This window comes from Vicugna pacos, chromosome 1 (assembly GCF_048564905.1).
Source record: "Vicugna pacos chromosome 1, VicPac4, whole genome shotgun sequence".
Classification (NCBI taxonomy): domain Eukaryota; kingdom Metazoa; phylum Chordata; class Mammalia; order Artiodactyla; family Camelidae; genus Vicugna; species Vicugna pacos.
The window spans coordinates 117,667,642-117,686,157 of NC_132987.1; the positions used below are offsets into that span (position 1 = coordinate 117,667,642).

Below are 18,516 nucleotides of genomic sequence, written 5' to 3' on the forward strand. Positions count from 1 at the left end.
AGTTGGATGGTTTTCTCTGGGCCTTGACCTGCTTGGAAGCGAGAGGAAATACAAGTGCTATTGTTCCTCTTTCCCTGGATCCTTGTGTGGGGGCCTGTCAGGGACTTCTTGTATAAAGTCTAGAATTCCTGCCACAGTGAACTAATCCTAACCTAAAGTCTCCTCTTTTTTATGAATTAACCTGAGTAAGTATATATTAAGGTGGCTTTCAGAAGGCAAAAAACTTATACCTTAAAAATAAAAGTTAAATGTGATTCTGTGAAGTTCAAGTTGGCTACGCAAAGTTACACTTCCCGCACATATGAAAGGAAAACTTCCTTTAGATTTTTCTTAGGGCATGAGCATTTTAATTACTTAGATTAAGTGGCACATTTTGTATGATATTGGACTCCAAAAAAACCTAGGCGTATTTTTCTTTAATGAACATTAGAATTACACGTGAAAAATCATTACGGGTGCAAATAATTAGAAGGCCCGCAGGACGACTGTTGTGTTTGCCATTGTTCCCTCTTCCATCCAGGTCCTGTGTTGTTAAAACTTATTGTTAGAATAAGTCCTGTAATCAGGAAACACATACAGTGATGAAGCAGCAAAAGCTGAATTTCTTCTAGGCCAGTTTCCCAGTTTCTCCTTTGGCCTTGGTTTTGTTAGCTCTCAGAATACAAATTCAGTACTCGTTTTTATATCCATTTTTGTAGTGGTGACCAAAGTTAGTAGATCAGACGGTTCATTCCAGATACAGAACTTAGTCTTAGTGCCATGTTTAAGAAAGATTTGAAATTGTAAGATTAAGGTTGGGGGAAGAACCAACTCTGGTGTGCTGAGACTGCGTTCCAGTTCCCTGGAATCCTGCTTGGGGTGGCTGAGGACACGACGCTGGGAGGCACTTGGTGTTGGGAAGAGCAGCGTGGAGGCCCTCATTTTCTTAACCACAGATCTCCTTCCCTAGACTTGTTTCCTGGGTTGAAAACATGCATCATATAATTTTTAGTACAAAGAACAAGAGAAGAAACCCTGAGAAGTGAGCTTATTTTATTCTCTGTCGTCCCTCATGATACACAGCAGTACTGCGTCCGCTGGGCCGTCCCAGGGGTGCCGCCCGGGCTTCCCCTCCACTAGTCCTTCCTGTGTATCCCTGTGTTTAAGGATTCGTTACCTTTTGTGGAAGATGGACTCGGTACGGTAAGTGGTCCAGCGGTTTGTGTGTGTGTCTTTCTCTGGCATTATGTACAGCCAAGGTCCCCGATTTCAGCTGTTCACAGCAGACCACGGTGGGAGAGCCAGGGTGTTCTTGCATCATAACTTTCTGGGATAGCATTCACCTTAACAGGGAGAGCCCAAGGTGTTTGTCATCAATTTTTTCCAATTTCTTACCTTAAATTTTCAAAGACCTCCTCCCCCCAAATATTTTTCTAGCTGGAGCACTGATTTAAACACATAGCAAGTAGCTAGGTAGAGGCCCACAGGTTTCAGCATTAACTTACTTAACTGAAGACACAGGGATTTTTTTGTTTCTTTTCTGTAACTTCACACCTTGAAAATACGACCTTTTATTAGAAAGTTGGAGGTTGGGAAAGACTAAGTTTCCGCTGGGACATACCATGAGTTCCCCGCCACCCACAGCCTGACCTGGCCTGGGGATGCTGCCCCGGAGCAGTGAGGAGGGAAAGACAAGGCTTCAACTTGCTTCCTTTTTGCTCTAACCATTTATCGCTGTCCGTTCTCAACTGGGTTCTGAAGGAGCAGAGTACCGGAGCAGGAATCTTGTCTAGTAAAGTGCATTTTGAAGGTGGCTAGGGAAAATGGTGGCAAAGCTCCTAGTGAAAGATGGAGGAAATGGGGCCACCAGTGGGTGCACCCCCGTTCACGGTGGCAGGTTGGCAGCCTTGAGTGATGCTGGTGTGGGCGTGGTTGGCTGAGTGTTCTCAGATCCAGAAAGATACTTGAAAATTTTTCAGGTTGCAACATGTAGAAAGGCCATGAAGGAATTACATTTTGTCTCTTTTGAAGACCATAGTTTGATTATCTCTACAATTAAATATTTTAAATTGCTACTTTTGAGATTTTTTTTTGGCTTTTATTTTATTTTTGTAAATATTACTCCTAATTACTCATTAATCACTGTAATTGCCTGAGTACTTTAGAAGCTGCAGTAAAAGGGGAAGATTCAGACCCAAAGGGAAAAAAGCCAGGCAGGGGCAGGCCCTGGGGGTGCAGTGAAGCCAGCCTAACAGCTGGGAAAGGGCTGGGTCCTTACTGCCTCGGCAGGAGGTGAGAGGGCTGAGCCCCCCGGGGTGGGGAGTGGTCTGCCAAAAAGGAACAGCTTTCACCAGTGGGAAGTGTTGAATTGGTTAAAGGAGAGCCCAGCGTGCTGAATTGGTGAGTGACTGAAGTGACTCACATAGAAGTGAATAGTGGACTGGGTGGGGATGGGGCTTGTCGGCGCCCTTGAATCTAAGGTAACTTCTGCTGGTGTCAGAGGGTTGTTTATATTTTTAAAGACCTGAAGCATAATCAGTGACATAGTGACCCTAAGGAGGACGTCTGTCTGCGCATGCCCGGCCGGTCCAGTCTGCTGGGGAGGTGACCAGGCAGAAGCACCCGAGGCGGGGAAGCGGTTGTCTGCAGGCTCCACTCCACTTTGTTGCCCAGCAAATCAGTAAGCAGGATCTAGGGGAAAAACAGTGATTTTGGTGAACTCCAGGTTAGCTTACCAAACTGCTAGGTCAGTGCTCGTGAACTTAAAACAGCAGTTTCAATCTTGCTGCACGTCAGACTTGCTTGTAGAACTTTATAATAAAGTCACAGCTGTGCTGACCCCAGTCCCAGAACTTGTGATGCAGAGACCTGCGAGTGGGGCCTGGACACCCGTTTTTAAGCAGCTTCGCAGGTGATCGTGCGCCCGCAGCCAGGAGTGACTCAGCACGGAGGTGCACGTGGCTAACCCGACAAGCCTGAATTGAACGTTTTAAAATGTAGTTTCATTATAGAAGTTTATTTAATTAAATATATCAATGAATAATTAAAATTCACAACTTAGCCTGCATTATAAAATATGATCAACAAGCCTCCAAGAAAGGCAGAAGTTAGCAGATATGTGTAAAACTTCCACAGTTCGTTTCTTGTCACCTTGCCTTTTGGAAGTGGCTTGATGTGACATCCTGTCAGTGGCTCTCAGGTGTCCCATGAGACTGGCCCTTGTCAAGTTTACCCCGGTGGTGGGGCTGGGCCGCGCTGCTTCCCGTCTCAGCCTCGCGTGGTCTCGTAGGACCAGCGCATCAGCCACCCACTCTGGGCAATATAAGAAACGTTCAATAACCAGAGAGCTGGAGTCCACAGCATGCTTGAGCCTGCCTTTTCTATATGAATGTAACAAACGCCCTGTGGGAAACTAGGTGAGTACTGTTCTTCATGAACGACTGAATGGGATTATTTTCCAGTTTACTTTCATTTCTGGAGTCTTAGCTGGATCATGCTCCTTGACTGCTTGATCTTGCTCCTGCACGGCACCTACCTACCTACATCTGTTTTAGAATTTTGAGTTTGTGTGTTTTGTAGTTTGCGTCAGTGTGATGCTTGTTACTTAAATGTTTTATAAAGGATTTTCCTCTCTAACTTCAAGGAGGCTGTTTGGAGGCCTAACTAGGGAAAGGGCCCATTTTTTAACAAGCACTGTCATCCGACCTGGTCATCATGTTTCCAGTGGCCTCCCTCCTCGTCCCTTTTCCCACTTGAAGGCGTAGCTTACATTTTTAGCCTTCAGAGATTTGACTTAGATCAGGCAGAAAACAAGATAAGTAAAAAACCAGTTCCCAAGATCATAAACAGTGATAGAACTTGGGGAGCTTTCAGAACCTAATTGGCTATAACCTACATTTCAAAAGCATTAAGGGGCCAGCTGCTGCTGTTTTTGTTTTTATTTAATTTCCTTTGTTCATATGTTAGGAGACTTGGTACCTCCACCAGCTGGGGGTCCCTCAATGTGACCCCTTCTCTTTATTCCTAACATATCCTCCCTTCCTTAGAGCAAGCATGGGGACAGATGTCTTAGGGCAGGAAGTCTATTCATGTGCATGAATGTAAGTCCTGGGCTGGAGCTGCGTGGAGCTCCTAAGGGAACTCACCTGCTCCCCTGACGGAGCTCAAGGTGTCTGGGGAGACAGAGTCCCTGTGATTCTCAAATTCAAATACAGCAGACAGCCTTCTAGCTGCAAACCAGACTGGGCTGCATTTGTGCCTCTTAACATCTCCTCGTGTTTTCCCTGACCTGCTGGCACAGCTCTGGGCACAAAGGCCTGCCCTGCCCACCTCGGCGCACAGTAGAATCCGGGTGAACATCCCGTGGTCGGGGGTCAAGACAAACACGGCCATGAGCCCGAGAGCTGAGGGCTCACGCAGCATTCTCACCACCTCTCTGACTCGGGACGACTTTTACCCAGGTCCTCCCCGCGCAGGGATGCGGCGCTGGTGAGACCTGGACGCCCTTTTGAAGGCCCCTCCTGCCCATGTGTGATGGCGGTGACTTCACATCTGCAGTGGCCCAGGAGGAGTCAAGTTGGGAACCTGTCCCGGGAGGCCTCCCACATAGGTGGTCACCGTGGTCCGTCCCCCCTGCTCAGTTTGCTCTGCGAGGAGTGCTCTGCCCTGGCAGTGATCAGAGAAAAGGAGCGAAGCAGAGCCGCCCCCTCACCATCCGGATTAAAACAGTGAACTTGACATACCTCCCCTGCTTCCTGCAGAAGACACTCCAAATCAAAGCAGGCAATTGACACTAAGCCCAGAAACAGTTTATGGATGGCAAGTCCTACTCCGAAGAAAAACAATGTCTTATTAGCTGGGGCGGCGAGCGGGCCGTTGACATCAGGGCTGCATGAGAGAAGTTGTGACCACCTGTCCTGTGCAAGGCACCTGGGGGTGACAGCAGCAAGGATGTCACTGTTTGTCCCCAGGGGTGGCACAGCCAGCCAACAACTCCAGCTGGACCAAGTGTATAAGAATCGGGGTGTGAACAGGGACCCTACTCTGGTCCAGGGGCTGGAGGTTGTGTCCCTGAGGAATCGGGGTTTAGGCTGATTTCTGCTGGGTGAACGAGAGTTACCAGGTGGTGGTGGGAATGTTCTAGAATCTCAGAGAAGGAAGGAGGATGTTCAAAGCCCGATGTGAGAGGCCTTGCATGTATCTGTCTCTAAGTGGGTAGAGTCCAGAGCTGCGCAGGAAGGAGAGCCATGGTCCTTGGGGGCGGAGGGGAGGGGTGGGTGCTGAGAGGGAGAGGCGTGGAGGGAGGCAGTTGGAGTGGCTCGGCGGAGGTAGCGCTGGTACCCGGAGGGGCAGTGTCTAAGGTCCAGCAGTCATTGCCATGTAGTCGGTGTGCAGTTTAGGACTGAGCACTAGGGGTTTACAGACCGGACATTTATGTGGAGATGCCAAGGAGGTGATTTAATGTAAAAGAATGGACTGAAGGGGGAAAGTCAGGCCTGGGATGGGAGACTTCGGTCCTTCTCCTGCGAGCAGGTGATGGTGACTGAGACAATGTAAAAGGGAGATGGGAGGAGCGCCTGGGCACTTTGATAAGAGAACAGCCCCGTGCCTGCCTTGACCCTTCAGATGATTTAGGCCCGCCAGACGGACAGAGAGCACCTGGTGCCTGGCCACTCGGTGAAGTTTGGGGACGGCAGCATCGGCATCACCACCCGTTAGAAAGGCAGACTCTCAGGCCGGGCCCAGACCTCCTCCGAGCCTGCGGCTTAACCAGGCCTTCAGGTAATTCACACGCACGTTCAAGTTTGAGAATCACTGGCCACCGCCTCACTTTACATTTGAGAAGAGCTGTGAGTTTAAGCGGCTTGTTCAAGATGACCCAGCTGCCCAGGGACAGCCTCCGGCTTCGAGTCCAGGCTCTTGCTGGTTCTCCAAGCCAAGCTCGACCCTGGAGGCCGAGTCACCAGGGAGACTAATTTAATATGTGGACTCCTGGCTTCTGGGCCGTCAGTGTAGTTGTTCCGGAATGACCGTATTGTTCTAATGAACCACACTGGACGTGGCTTTCATAAATTTGGAAATGTGGGCCAGGTTTGTCTCTGATTTTCTTTTCATTTAAGGATGCAACTAAAACAGTGTCCAGGAGGCGCTGGAGGAGAGGAGAGATTCTGCTGCCTCCCCTTCCTCCTTCCCTGAACCCCGTTCCTCACCCTGCTCCTTTCTCCCAAAGTCATTTTTGTCCCTTCTGGTTTCCAGGGTCCGTAATTCCCACCCGGGTTCAGCCCCTGCCCTGCGGGGTGTCAGGCTGGTGTCTGCAGCAGCGTCTCTGGCGGGTTGTGTCACAAAGTTGGGCGACCCGTCCCAGGGACTGCTTCTCCCATGTGGCAGCCACTAGCCTCTCTTGCCGCTCCCATCTGTGCCCCATGTCCAGGCAAATTGTGCAAATTCAGATGAGTTGTACCCTAGGCCCTTTTATGTGAGAGAGGTCCTGGGCCGTGCCTCTGGGTGAGGAGAGAGGGAGGCCCTTGAGGTTTCCCTGAGCAAAGGTAAAAATAAAGTTGCAAGTGGAAGGAAAAACAGAGTCATTACGTTTTAGTGATGATCAGAAAACCCTCCTTTTTTCCTTCTCTCTGAAGCATATCAGCTTGCCTTCCTGTTGCTGCTGTCCCTCCATCTCCCCCCAGGGGGCCAGCAGCGAGCCCTGGGCACCTGCTTCCAGAGCAGCGTGCCCTTCAGGAACAGGAGAGCTCTGGAGAAGCAGGGATGACCTGGGCATCTGCTTCCTGTCCGTCCCCAAAGAATTACAGCCCCACTCCTGTTTTTGTATGGCCTGCCCAGCTAAGAATGGTTTTTACATATTCAGTGGTTGAAAAAAAAATCAAACGAATAACATTTCATGATGTGAAAAGTATGTGAAATGTAAATTTCGGTAGCCACAAAGGAAGTTTGCGTAAATGCAGTTGAAACACCGCATTTTAAAGCCTGCAAATTGCCTGTGCTCGCTTTTTGCTACACTGGCGGGGTTGCACAGTTCCCACGCAGAGCATGCATGGCACAGCGGTTTTGCCTGGCTGGCTGGTGCACTACGTGCGGCAGTGACAGTTATAAATCCGTAGCATTTTGAGTGCTGCATGTTCCACCCTGCCACACATTTATTTTTTATTACCACTGTGGCCATCATGTCAAAACAAGAGAAGAGGAAAGTGGATTTCGAGGATGGCTGTGCTACTACGACGTGGTGGAGGATGGGTTATTTTGCTACTGAATTAGGCGGCAAAGGGCAATGATATGGTAGCTGGCACATTATACAGAAAACGATATATGTTGGCATTACCAGTCTAAACATCCGTCAAACGACTTCTGACTCATGAGGATGCAATGGTCAGAAACATTAGGAGATTTAAAATTGAATATTTCATCACAATTTCTTCACAGAAATAAAAAACGATAATGAGGCTGCAACCAAAGTAAGTTTCTGATTGGCTCATTTGTTAGCCAAGCAAGGAAAGCCACCTACCTGAGGTGGGTTAATTGAATCGTGTTTGATGCAGCAGCTGGGGAGACATGACCTGAGAAAGGGAGCGTCTTTAGGGCTGTCAGTTGCTCAGTGTTGAGGCCATCATCAGGATCGACGTCGACAATCAGAAGACAAAGCAAATGACTCTGAGTGTTTTTCCCTGACTCTTCTCACAAGAGTTGACATACGTTAGTTTATCTGAGGAGCCCATGCCAAAGGGGAAATAGCTGAAGAATTAGCCTTTGTGTAACACCTACAGGCAAAAATACTTTCAAAGTTGAGAAAACCAATTCAGTGCAACCTGAAGTAGAATCTGCTAAGATGTGTAAAAAATATGTGTGGAGTAGAAAAGGCTTAAAAGGATGAACTTAAAAAGCTTGTGATAATATAAGGTGTGAAAGTCTGGGGGTAGTCACTGTGTTCTTAAATTAACAGGTATTTGTGGAAAATATTTGAAACGTGTAATTGAGCCAATATTGTCAACAGTGAACTTCAGTTGCTCTTGTGGACTTAACTGTCAACAATTCCATGAGTTTTTGTCAGAAATCATATCTGAAACTTCTGAAATGGCCTATGATGCCACAGCTCAGTGGTTTAGTAGTGAAGTTTTATTTCAATTTCTGAGCTCAAGACCATGACTGAAATTTTTCTGAATTAAAAAAACTGCTACTATTATCAAACACTGAACAGCTTTGGAAATAAGCTTTTGCAGCAGATTTGATAATGTGTCTTAATGAATTCTCTTTAAAATCACAAGGCAAAACAATGTTTATATGTGGAATTCACACTATGGTGAAGTCATTTCAGTAAGAACTAACGTTGTTGGAATTACAACTAATGTTAGCATGTTGTTGGAAGCTGAAACGTGAAGCAAGACTTCCATTCCCACACACATTTGCAGCAGGTATATTATCTGAGCTCAAACTACGGTTCCAGCAGCAGTTTTTAAAACTAAATGCAAACCCCAAAGAAATTTCCACATTGCAAAATCCGTTTAACTGCAACTCAGGAGCTTCCACAGAAACTTCTATTGAAGTGATTAATCTGCTAAAAGGCAAACATCAATAGAAAAATCTCATAGAATTCTATAAATGCCTTTGAAGCAATAAATATGCTCAGTTAAAAATCCTATGCTTCTTGACTGATTATCAGTACTGGGAAATACCTATCCACGGGAAGACATTTTCAGAGATGAAATATGTAAAATCTCATGTAAGAAATCAGCATTAACAGATGAACATATGCAATTAGTCTTGATGATGGGCAACACTGGCTTTGAACTTCAGTTAAGTGAAATGTTATCCTCCCCCCCAAAAATTCAATTATTCACATTACTAGACCTATATTACAAAAAAAATTACGCTCAATTATTATTATAGTTCACATTCACCAATTAATATTTTTCTTTGATTATATAAATCCCTATACAGTATTTTTGCTTCTTGGACTAGAAAACCTAAGACATTTAATATCTGGCTTCTTAAAAAGTCTGCCTGCCGCTACAGTAGGTGGGGCAAAGAAGGAGTGAGTGGGTGGCTTCAGTTTCCCAGATCAGGACGGCAAGAGGCAAATCTGAGGCAGGGGTCCAACCCTCTGGCCCCACTCCCAGAGATGATCTCTGCCCCCCAAAGAGTCTTTAGGCCGTGATCTGTTGGTACAGGAGCAGCCATGATGCAGAGAGCCACCAGCGAGACAGCTGTGTGTCCAGCAGCAAGGAGCGATAGACCAGTTTGCAGGTCAAAGCTTGTCTGTGATGATGTTTTCCCTCAGATGCCTGACCTCCACTCCTCATTTTGTCTATGCGTTGAGAGGTTTATTTTTAACTCCTGATGCCAGCCTGGTGCTCTGCAGACCTCAACCGGGTGTCCAACAATTCAATTAAATTCTGACACTGTCTACCTGGAGTTAGCATCAGACCCTGTAGGTTAAAGGGCTCAGTCCCACAAGACTCCCTCACTTCAGATGCCACCCACAAGTCCTGAGCCTCTTGAATTTCTGATCGACCAGGGTACTCAACCTCCTCTCTGGGCCTCTGTTTGCTCATCTGTGAAATGGGGATGAGACTGTTAACCCACCCTGTGGGCTATTGTGGGATTAATGAAGCTGTTGGAACAGTGCAGACAGCAAAGCTTAAGAACTGTCACTTCTTATTAAGTTCTTCTAGCTGCCTGGAAGGTAAGAACTGTTACCTGCAGCTCAGCCCAAGGCCACAGAGATGTTAATTTTGGAGTCAGTTTTGAAGCCTAGGTTTGCAGACTGAGTGAATTTACTCACCATTACCTCAAACTGCCTCCCAGCCAAGCCTCCACCCCCACCCCAGCTCTGTCTCCCGTCTCCTGTGCCCTTCGTCCATCTTTTACCTGATAGCATTCTCACACCCAAACATTACCCTCTTCTATTTAAAACCTTACCCCTGTCATTGCCAGGGTATAATTTAAGGTTCTGGAAAATTCATTCAAGACCTGACATTCACCTGCCCCTGCCTACTTGCAGCCTCCTGTGTTCCAGCTTCACCAGCCTCTCAAATGTGCCTGCATCAGCCTTTGCTTCCAGCCTGAACTTCTGGGATGCTCTCCTGGTCCTCGCCAGCACCCACTCCCTCCATGACCCATGGTCCTGTCTGTTCCACAGCACCTGTTTGCGCCCCCAGGTCATCAACCTGGTACCCGTGTCAAAATTAACATCTTGTCTGTCCCTCCTTCTGGAGGGCAGTAGCTGTTTCTCCTTCCTCTCCTCTCTCCCATGCTTAATGTAAAGTTGGTACAGGATGCGGGATGCATGTGGAATAAAAGAATGAATGGGTGGGGAGGGTATAGCTCAGTGGTAGAGTACAGTGCTTAGCATGCATGAGATCCTGGGTTCAATCCCTAGTACCTCCATTAAAAAATAATAGATGAATAAATAAACCTAATTACCTCTCCCCCCAAAAAATTAAAAAAAAAAAAAAAAGAATGAATGACAGAACTTGCTTCCTGGAAAGGAAGAGGATATGGCCAGACCAGTTAAGTCTCCTTCCCAAAGCTTTTTGAAGCTTTTTTGTTTGTTTGCTAGTTGAGCTGGAAGTGACTCCCGTGAGCAGGCAGTTGCTCACAGAATCATGTCGAAGAGACACCATGTCTCAGTCTTGCCCTTGGTGTTCTCGGGCTGGAGAGAGGAGCCAGCCACTGCCACCCCTCTGGTTTTTGGGAAACACAAGGGTGCAGCTCCTCCATTCATGGTGGCGACTGAAAGAAAAACATACGACGTAGAAGTTATGAGTTACGTTTTATTGGGGGAACTTACTGAGGACTACAGCCCGGGAAACAGCCTCTCAGGAGCTCTGAGGGAGTGGGGAGAACCAAGAATATGTGATTTTTGGCTGGGGAATACGCGCAGTCAAGCACACATCTCAGTGAAAGACTAGTGCTGGTCATAAGAATCAGTGAATGATTTTAATGTTTTCTATGTATGGGAAGATGCAAGGATCTGGGTTCATTAAAATTCCCCCTGACATATACATCCAGCTATTTAAGGGGTGTGTTTTTCCAAAGCACAGACTGCTGCTTCCTGTTTTTTGTGCTGAGGTCCTTTCAGAGTGCACGGCAGGTCGGGGACTGCAGTGGCTCATGACTTAATCCTTGTAGAACTGGAGGGTGGACAGCATTCTTTGTTTTACAGTGGACACCACCCTGGGGAAGATTCTTTTTGTTTTGTTTGCACAGATAGGAATCTTGGGGCTGGAGGCCATGGAAGGCAGTCCTGTGTGCAACTCCAGCATCCAGGCTGGGCAGGGCTGGGGTGAGGGGTGCAGGGCTGGAATGAGGGTGAGGTGCCAACTATCAACAGGCAGGGGTGAGGGTGCAGGCGGCTTGAAGGGGGCTGGAACAGGCATTTGACCACAACTGAAGACCAGAAAATGAGGGAAAACTGAAAAATAGTAAGAATTGCATCATGAGAATTTTGATTTTTGAAACTGAAGATAATGTTTTTTTAAAAGACCAGGTTTCTTTGGGTCTCTGAGTATTTAATGAATGCTTATATGTTTTATAAGCCTAAATTGCAAACAATCTGCGGTGAACAAGAGTTAGGGCTTGAGAAGTGTGCCCATCTGGGTCCCATGTGATGCTCTGCCACTGAGCAGACATGGAGCTGAGGCCTGATGTCACCACATAGGCCAGTGTCACAAGAGTAGCTTCAGAGTTTTATAAGATGAAAATAAAACCTATTCAAGATTAAATATATGAGGGGGAGGGAATAGCTCAAGTGGTAGAGCACATGCTTAGCATGCACAAGGTCCTGGGTTCAGTCCCCAGTACTTCCTCTAAAAATAAATACACAAACCTAAAAAAAAGATTATATATATAAACCTTGAGTTGAGAGGTGACAAGTGTGAAGATACTGTCAAAGGAAATTTCTTGGAGCCTAAAACTACCTCTCGGACATTGACGGCTCTGTCTTTCTAGAACAGTCCACGGCTGCCCGTGACCAGCTGGCTGACCATCTGTGATGCTTCCAATCAAGCTGAGTGGTGACCTTTGCCCTGGAAAAGGTGAGTCTGCATCGTCTCTCCTTTCTCAGACTAGCTTTCAACCCTGTTCTTGTGCGACTGAGTTCTCCCATGCCGTAGCATCCTTGGAATAAAAGAGGACTGGGGTGACAAGACAGAGTCTCCCTGGTTCTGCCCCCTCCCTTCCTCTCATCCACGCCAGCAGCCAGCTGTCCCCAGGACGTGTGGGGAAGTGACGGGCACAGTCCTTCCTGCTGCTGGAACGGCCCCTTCTCCAGGCATCCTGGGCTGCTCTCCAGCAGGACCTGAAAGCCTCCCTCCTTATCGCTTACCTGGTGGCCACGCCTGCAGAGCTGAGGAGGTGCAGCTGCCCCTGGGCCCCAGATTTCATTTTCCCAGGGCTGCCCGGATCCCCAGGGCAGGGGGCTGGGAGTGCTCCGGGCACACCCCACTCCAGGAATCCTTCTGGGCAATTCCACTGGTTTGCTGTCCTCAGATCTGACTTGGGGGCCTCGCCATCTTTGGGAGGAATTATTTTCTCTTTCCCTTTTGCAAAAACCCCTGGCAGCTGCCCTGGCTGGCCTTCAGGACGGCGACAGTCCTAGGGAACTGGGCCAGCTTCACTGGGGTATTAAGTCATTTGATTTGGGTACCATTTGGAGCATTTTCTGGAATGATGTTTTTTATGACAGAATTCAAACTATAGTTTCTAACTGTGATAAGGACAAAAAGGCAATGAGCTTCCAAAACTAGAAATATTCAGAGACTTTTTGAGTTCCTACACTACTACATCAAAATCATTCAACTTAACACGTTTTTTGCTGAAAATATGACATTTCACCCCAAATTATTCAGTAATTTGCATCTGTAAAAAATGACAAAGAAAAGACAATTTTCTGCTTAACCATAATATAATCATCACACCAAACAAAATGAACAATAATTTCTTACTGTCATTAAATACCAGGTCCATAGTCAAGTTTCCCCACTGCCCTCCCCCCCAATATACTTCACTGCTGGTTTGTTCAAACTAGGACTCAGTCAAGATCCAGACATTGTGTTTAGTTGTTCAGTTTCTTAAGTCTCTGTAAAACTAGAACAATTTGTTCTCTATATTTTGGACAATAGTAAAGTTTTCCCCATGCTAACATTTTTAATGGTTTCATTTTTTTACATTTAAATCTTTGATCCATATGGAATTTATCCTATTGAATGAATGTTGGGCAACGATTTGATTTTGTGTTTCCCCTAATGGTTACCTGGACTTTCCAACACCTTTTATTAAAAAGACCATCTTTTCCCTGTGAGTTAAAGATTTCACATATATCATTTTGTTGTATGGTGACCGTCATATTACTTGGGTCTTTTGTACCTTCTGATGTGTGGCATTAGTTTTTAAGCCCAGCCATATGCCACAGGCACACTGTTTCCATTATAGAGCTTCTGTGGTAGGTTTCAGAATCTGGCAGGTGAGTGCCCCCAGTTCATCACTCTTCTCACAGTTTTCCTGATGATTCTTGCTCGTTTGTTTGTTTGTTTATTTTTAAATCTTTATTTATTTTTTTGTGGAAGCCACATTTCATTTGAAGATTGACCCATTTTTGCTAATACACATTTTAATATTGTAAACAAAAACAGAATCTGCAGAGACAATGCCATATTTTCTTCATATGAATGTCAGAGCAAATATATCTAATTTCAGAAGAAAATTCTGTAAATTATGCATTGACTTGGGGAGAATTGCTTTCCTTGGCTGTTGAGTTACCTTATCCAAGAACATGGTATGTCTTTCCATTTGTTAAATCCGCTTTCGTGTCTGTCAAGGGTGTTTTAAAGTTTTTTCTTATGAAAGTTTCGCCCAATTTTTAAAAATTTTACCCTGAGATATTTTCCCTTTTTTCTTTGTCCTGTAAGTGGAATTTTCTCTTCCATTATATCTTCTAATTGGTTATTGTATGAATTGATGAAGGCTATGTATTTTATGGTATTTTAACATTAATTTTATAGTCTTACTAAATTCTCTCGTTTTTTTTAGTAGTTTGTCCATGGAATCTCTTGTATTTTTCTAGTTTGCAGTGAAATCATCTGCAAATAGAGATGTTTTATATTTTCTGTCCAGTGTTTATCTTTTTGTTGTTCTCTCATCTAATGATGTTGGCGAATGATTCCAGTGTGGGTATCAGAGTGGTGGAAACACGTGGATCTCCGCATCTGACTCCTGACTTCAGCGACACTGCCTCCAGGGTTACCTCACTGAGTAAAGGGGCTTTCTTTTGTTTGTTGCTGACAGGGAGCGACGTGAGTGTTTGCTGTTCGGTGACAGATGGAGCTTGAGTCAAAGCCCTGTCACTTCTGGGAGCTGCTGTTTTGGATGGCCGTCTTTCTCCCGGTGGTGCCGGGCCTCGGATGGGGCACGTGCTTGTTAAAAGGCCGCTGTTTCTGAGCCACGCCGAATTCCCTCCACGCTGCGCTGTGTTGAGAGGTCTGAGTCCACTGGGCAAGCGGCAGCCCTCCCGCCCCTTTGACGTCCTCCGGGCAGCCTCGGCGACAGCTGTGCGCTGAGTCGGGCAGCGCTGCCCTGGTGGGTCCTGAAGCTGCTGGCGGGGAAACTGAGCCAGCGCTGCCCAGACCTTCAGAGTCTTTCGTGAGAAGAGAAGGGAAAAGCATCTATACGATAGTAAATCAGGATTTCTGTGATGCCACCTGTGACCTGTTAAATGGGCAAGGATGTACATTTCCCTCCCTCCCAACGCATTTCTGGGTGTCTTTGGAGAAAATACAAGAATGGAGGATTTTTGTGTCAACCTCTGTGGCCTAAGAATCATTCCTGTTAAGAACAGTTAGAACTGGGGGGTCGAGGTGGAAAACAGGGAGAAGCTGAAGCAGAGGAGGGGCCGTGGGAGGGGACAGTCTGCTCACACGTAGGGTCTGGGGGTCTGTGTGGGGGGCAGGATGTTGTCACAGGCAGCCCGAGGTTCTGTCCTGTCATCCCGAGGACCTGGGAGGGGAGCTGAGAAACAAACAGTTAACAAGGTTGCCAAAGCTCCTCCACGTCAGGGGACGAGGCAGTGGGACCGCCCTTACTAAGTGTGTCTGTCATCTGCGTTGCCCCGGAGGGCTGTAAACGCAGAGGTGCTTGTAAAGGTCTTTCCCTCCGGCTCTGACCCAGCTCCCCTGTCGACCCTGTAGCCCATCACCTCCCCGCTCTGTGCTCAGGGTGTTGGGGGGACCAGCATCCTTCCCGAGGACTCATTGACTTGTTGCTGTTGGTTCAACACAGACTTGCAGCCAGTTCGCCTTGGAAGGGAAGCTTAAGCCACAGCTTCAGGGTTTTGGTGACCAATGACAAGGCTGTTAGAAAGCTACAGAAAAGAGCAAACTCCTGCGACATGAAACTATGCGTCTTAAAAAGCATTATGTTGAGTGAAACAAGCCAGACACAAAAGCGTGCACACTCTTTGGTTCTACACAGGATGTTCTAGAACACAGCAGACTAGTCTATGCTGGTAGAAACCACAACAGTGGTTTTCTCTGCGGTGGAAAGATTCATTAGGAAGGACGTGAGTAAGCTTTCTGTGATGATGGAGATGTTCTGTATGACTACAGGGGCTACAGTCAGACCGGCTTATCCACTTGTCAGAGTCATCAAATGGTCTACTTAGGATCTGTTCATTCCACTCCATCTGAATTTTGCCTTAACAAAATAAAAGGAAAAAGAATAAAAGGTAAAGGAACAGACCTAACACTTTTTTTTTTTAAAAAATGAGAGGTTAAATCCTTGATGCACAGTCCTTGGCAACGCTGCCTTTGAGATGCAAGAGGCACCAGAAATGTTTACAAAAGGCAATACCACTGAATTATACGGTGACTCTAGGAGGAAGCAGGAGTTAATTAGAGAAAAGACACAGGGCTGTGAGTAGTTTCTGAGAAAGATTCGTGGAGGTCAAAGGCCTGCAGCCAACCACATTCCATTCATAGCATTGACTTCAGACCCCGATAAAGTGAAGGAGCCTTCACATTACTTATATTTACTGTAGAATGATCTAACACAGCGAATGTAAAACAAATCTGTGTAAACTAAACTTTTTTTTTTTTTTTTTTTTTGCTACACACACTGAAGTTTCTTTGAGGCAAGGTTAGGAATCCTAAGTATCTTAACCTTCAGGTGGGGGTTAAGGATTCTCTTTCCAGGATGGCTTTGCATCCGCTTGGGGGCTGGGGGTCAGATCCCGTCTAAGAACCCTCCTGAGATTCAGAGCTTCCGGCTGCAAACCAGCCCCACAAGTGTCCAGAGAGTGCAGGGACCGCAGCGTCCCTGCGTGGGAGCCAGCGGTGGGGCCTCTGAACGCCCGCGGGTTTCACGCTCGGTCAGCCCTGATCTGTCGTAGACACGGCCCGTGCCGGTTCTGGCCCTGCTTTGCCCAGCCACCTCGCTGCAGCTGAAGTACACGCCAGTTACGCATCCTGGTGGGTGTGACTGCTGTCCCCGGAAGCAGGCAGCTCTTGTAGTTGGTACCCATGAGGGGCTGTGGCTGGAAATGAGATTTTCGGTCTCTGTTCAAACACACTCTGCACCTGGAGTGATAACCTGGTATGATGATTTCACAGTCAAACTGAGCAAAGACACTGCGGCCACAGGAGACACCCTGAGAAGTGCCCCTGAAGGAGAAACCCCGGGCTGTTGCCGAAGACAAGGGAGGAGAAGTGTATAGAAGGCAAAACAGTGCCCTCTGGCTGCGAGGACGGCCCGGGAAGCCAGGCCGCGGCCTCTCGTGCGGGCTCTGCCGTTTTCACGGCCCTCTGCGTGGTGTGTGTCTTGACTGTTCTGTGTTTCAGAGAGAAAGGATGAGATGAAGGAGGCTTGGTCCACGGGTAATTCCAGGCCGGTTTCTTCAGCCAGTTCAGGGCAAGGGCTCCTGGTCCAGAAGCACTTTGATTTCCAAATATGGGAGGTTGTGGGGGTGGACAAGAAAGGAGGGGCTCCTCCAGGGCAGCTGGAGCCAAGAGTAAGGACGCTTTGCGGGGAGGCTGTGCTGAGCTCCAGGAGATACTACTGTTCTCACCTAACATTTTAATATCATAGCCTCTGGTTCACACACTTCATCTCATCAACCGTCAGAGCAATCCCGGGAGATAAACAGGCTGATCCCTGCTTTACAGCCGAGATGCCCAGAGGGGTGAAGTGGCTGGTCTGAGATCACACAGCCGCAGGCGGGGGACTGAGGCTCAACCAGATGCGGGGGGCTCTGGGAGTGCGCCCTGGGGCTGCCCCGTGTTTTCCTAGAGCACGGGGAGAGGGACCCTGGCTTGACAAGGCCATCAGTCTTGTGGGAGCTTCCCAAACTACTCCAGCGTGAAAACCTTCCAGAAGGATTCTCCACAGGGCAATGCGGCAAGAAATTGATGGCTTGGCCTGATTAATGGGCCAGGCTGTTAGGAGGTCTTTGCCGGGCTATGAGTATAATTTAAAGGAACCAAGGAAGGAAGAAAGGCTCCCTAACTCACATCTTTAAGGGCTCCAAGAACGAGAGACATGTTAGATCACTGAAAACCTCTCTGCTCCTCAGGCCAAAAAAGACCTGTGTGTTTCTGGCTATTTCGGTCAAAGAACAGGGAGTGTAGATGAATACACGTGGCAGGAAAAAGCAAGGAAAATACTCGCAGGTCATAAATTTCCAGCTGACGGTTCCTTTGTTATTTTCTGACCGGCTTGGTATTTATTTAACCACGTTCTCCGTGTTCATGCCTCTCCCCACACCTTGTAAATGCCACCCTCCTAGCCGAGTAATTTTTCATTGAATAGAATTGAAACATTGCCAGGAAAGTGGCCTTTGGGATGGCAGGAACGGAGCTGCAGCAGACGGAGTGGGAGAGCCCAGCATGGGAGGAGAAGGTGGCATTGGAGTCCTGGCCACTTTGCTGTGTGATTTTAGAGATGTCACTTCATCTCTCTGGGCCTCAGTTTCCTTTTTTGTAAAATAAAGAGCTTGGACCGATTGTCCTCTCTGGTTTCAAAGTCCTGTGAATTTCCTGCAATCATGGTGACTCACAATATCATCATTATTCAGACTCTGGAAGTAAGACTTGCCCTCTGCTAACGCCCAGAGTGTTTTATCCATGTGTGAAAAGGTGACATTCATACTTTTCATCTCAAGTTTATTTATATGAGCATTTCTTTCTCCCCCCCCCCCCAACCTGGACTCTGCATGCTTTGGTTGGGCTGTCTTTTTCCTCCTTGTCCCCTTCCCCAACCACGCATGGCGCCCGGTGCACGCCTGTCCCCCAGGAACCCTCTGGTGTGAATGAAACATGAGAGAAGACAGCCTCCACTCCTATTTGTCCTGAGGTCGGGTGACTTGATTTAAAGTTTTTCTTACGAAAAGTACATTCTTTCTATTTGATAAAATTGAATATATGTTTCAAGATGCAGAGTTAGAAATAAATTTTATTTTCATAAGGATCTTATTAAAACGCATCTTTTCTACACCAGACTTTGAATCAAAGCGCCAGATTTTTCAAGTTTTCTGGAAGATGC

The 18,516-nt window shown here is 47.0% G+C and overlaps 1 long non-coding RNA gene across 1 annotated transcript; it reads left to right on the forward strand.

Annotated features, from left to right (window-relative positions):
- Nucleotides 1-776: 776 nt before the first annotated feature.
- On the forward strand, nt 777-14,691 carry LOC140685466 (uncharacterized). The gene is made up of 3 exons (XR_012058728.1): nt 777-1,182; nt 11,938-12,023; nt 14,272-14,691. It is a non-coding gene; the product is annotated as an uncharacterized lncRNA (long non-coding RNA).
- Nucleotides 14,692-18,516: the final 3,825 nt, after the last annotated feature.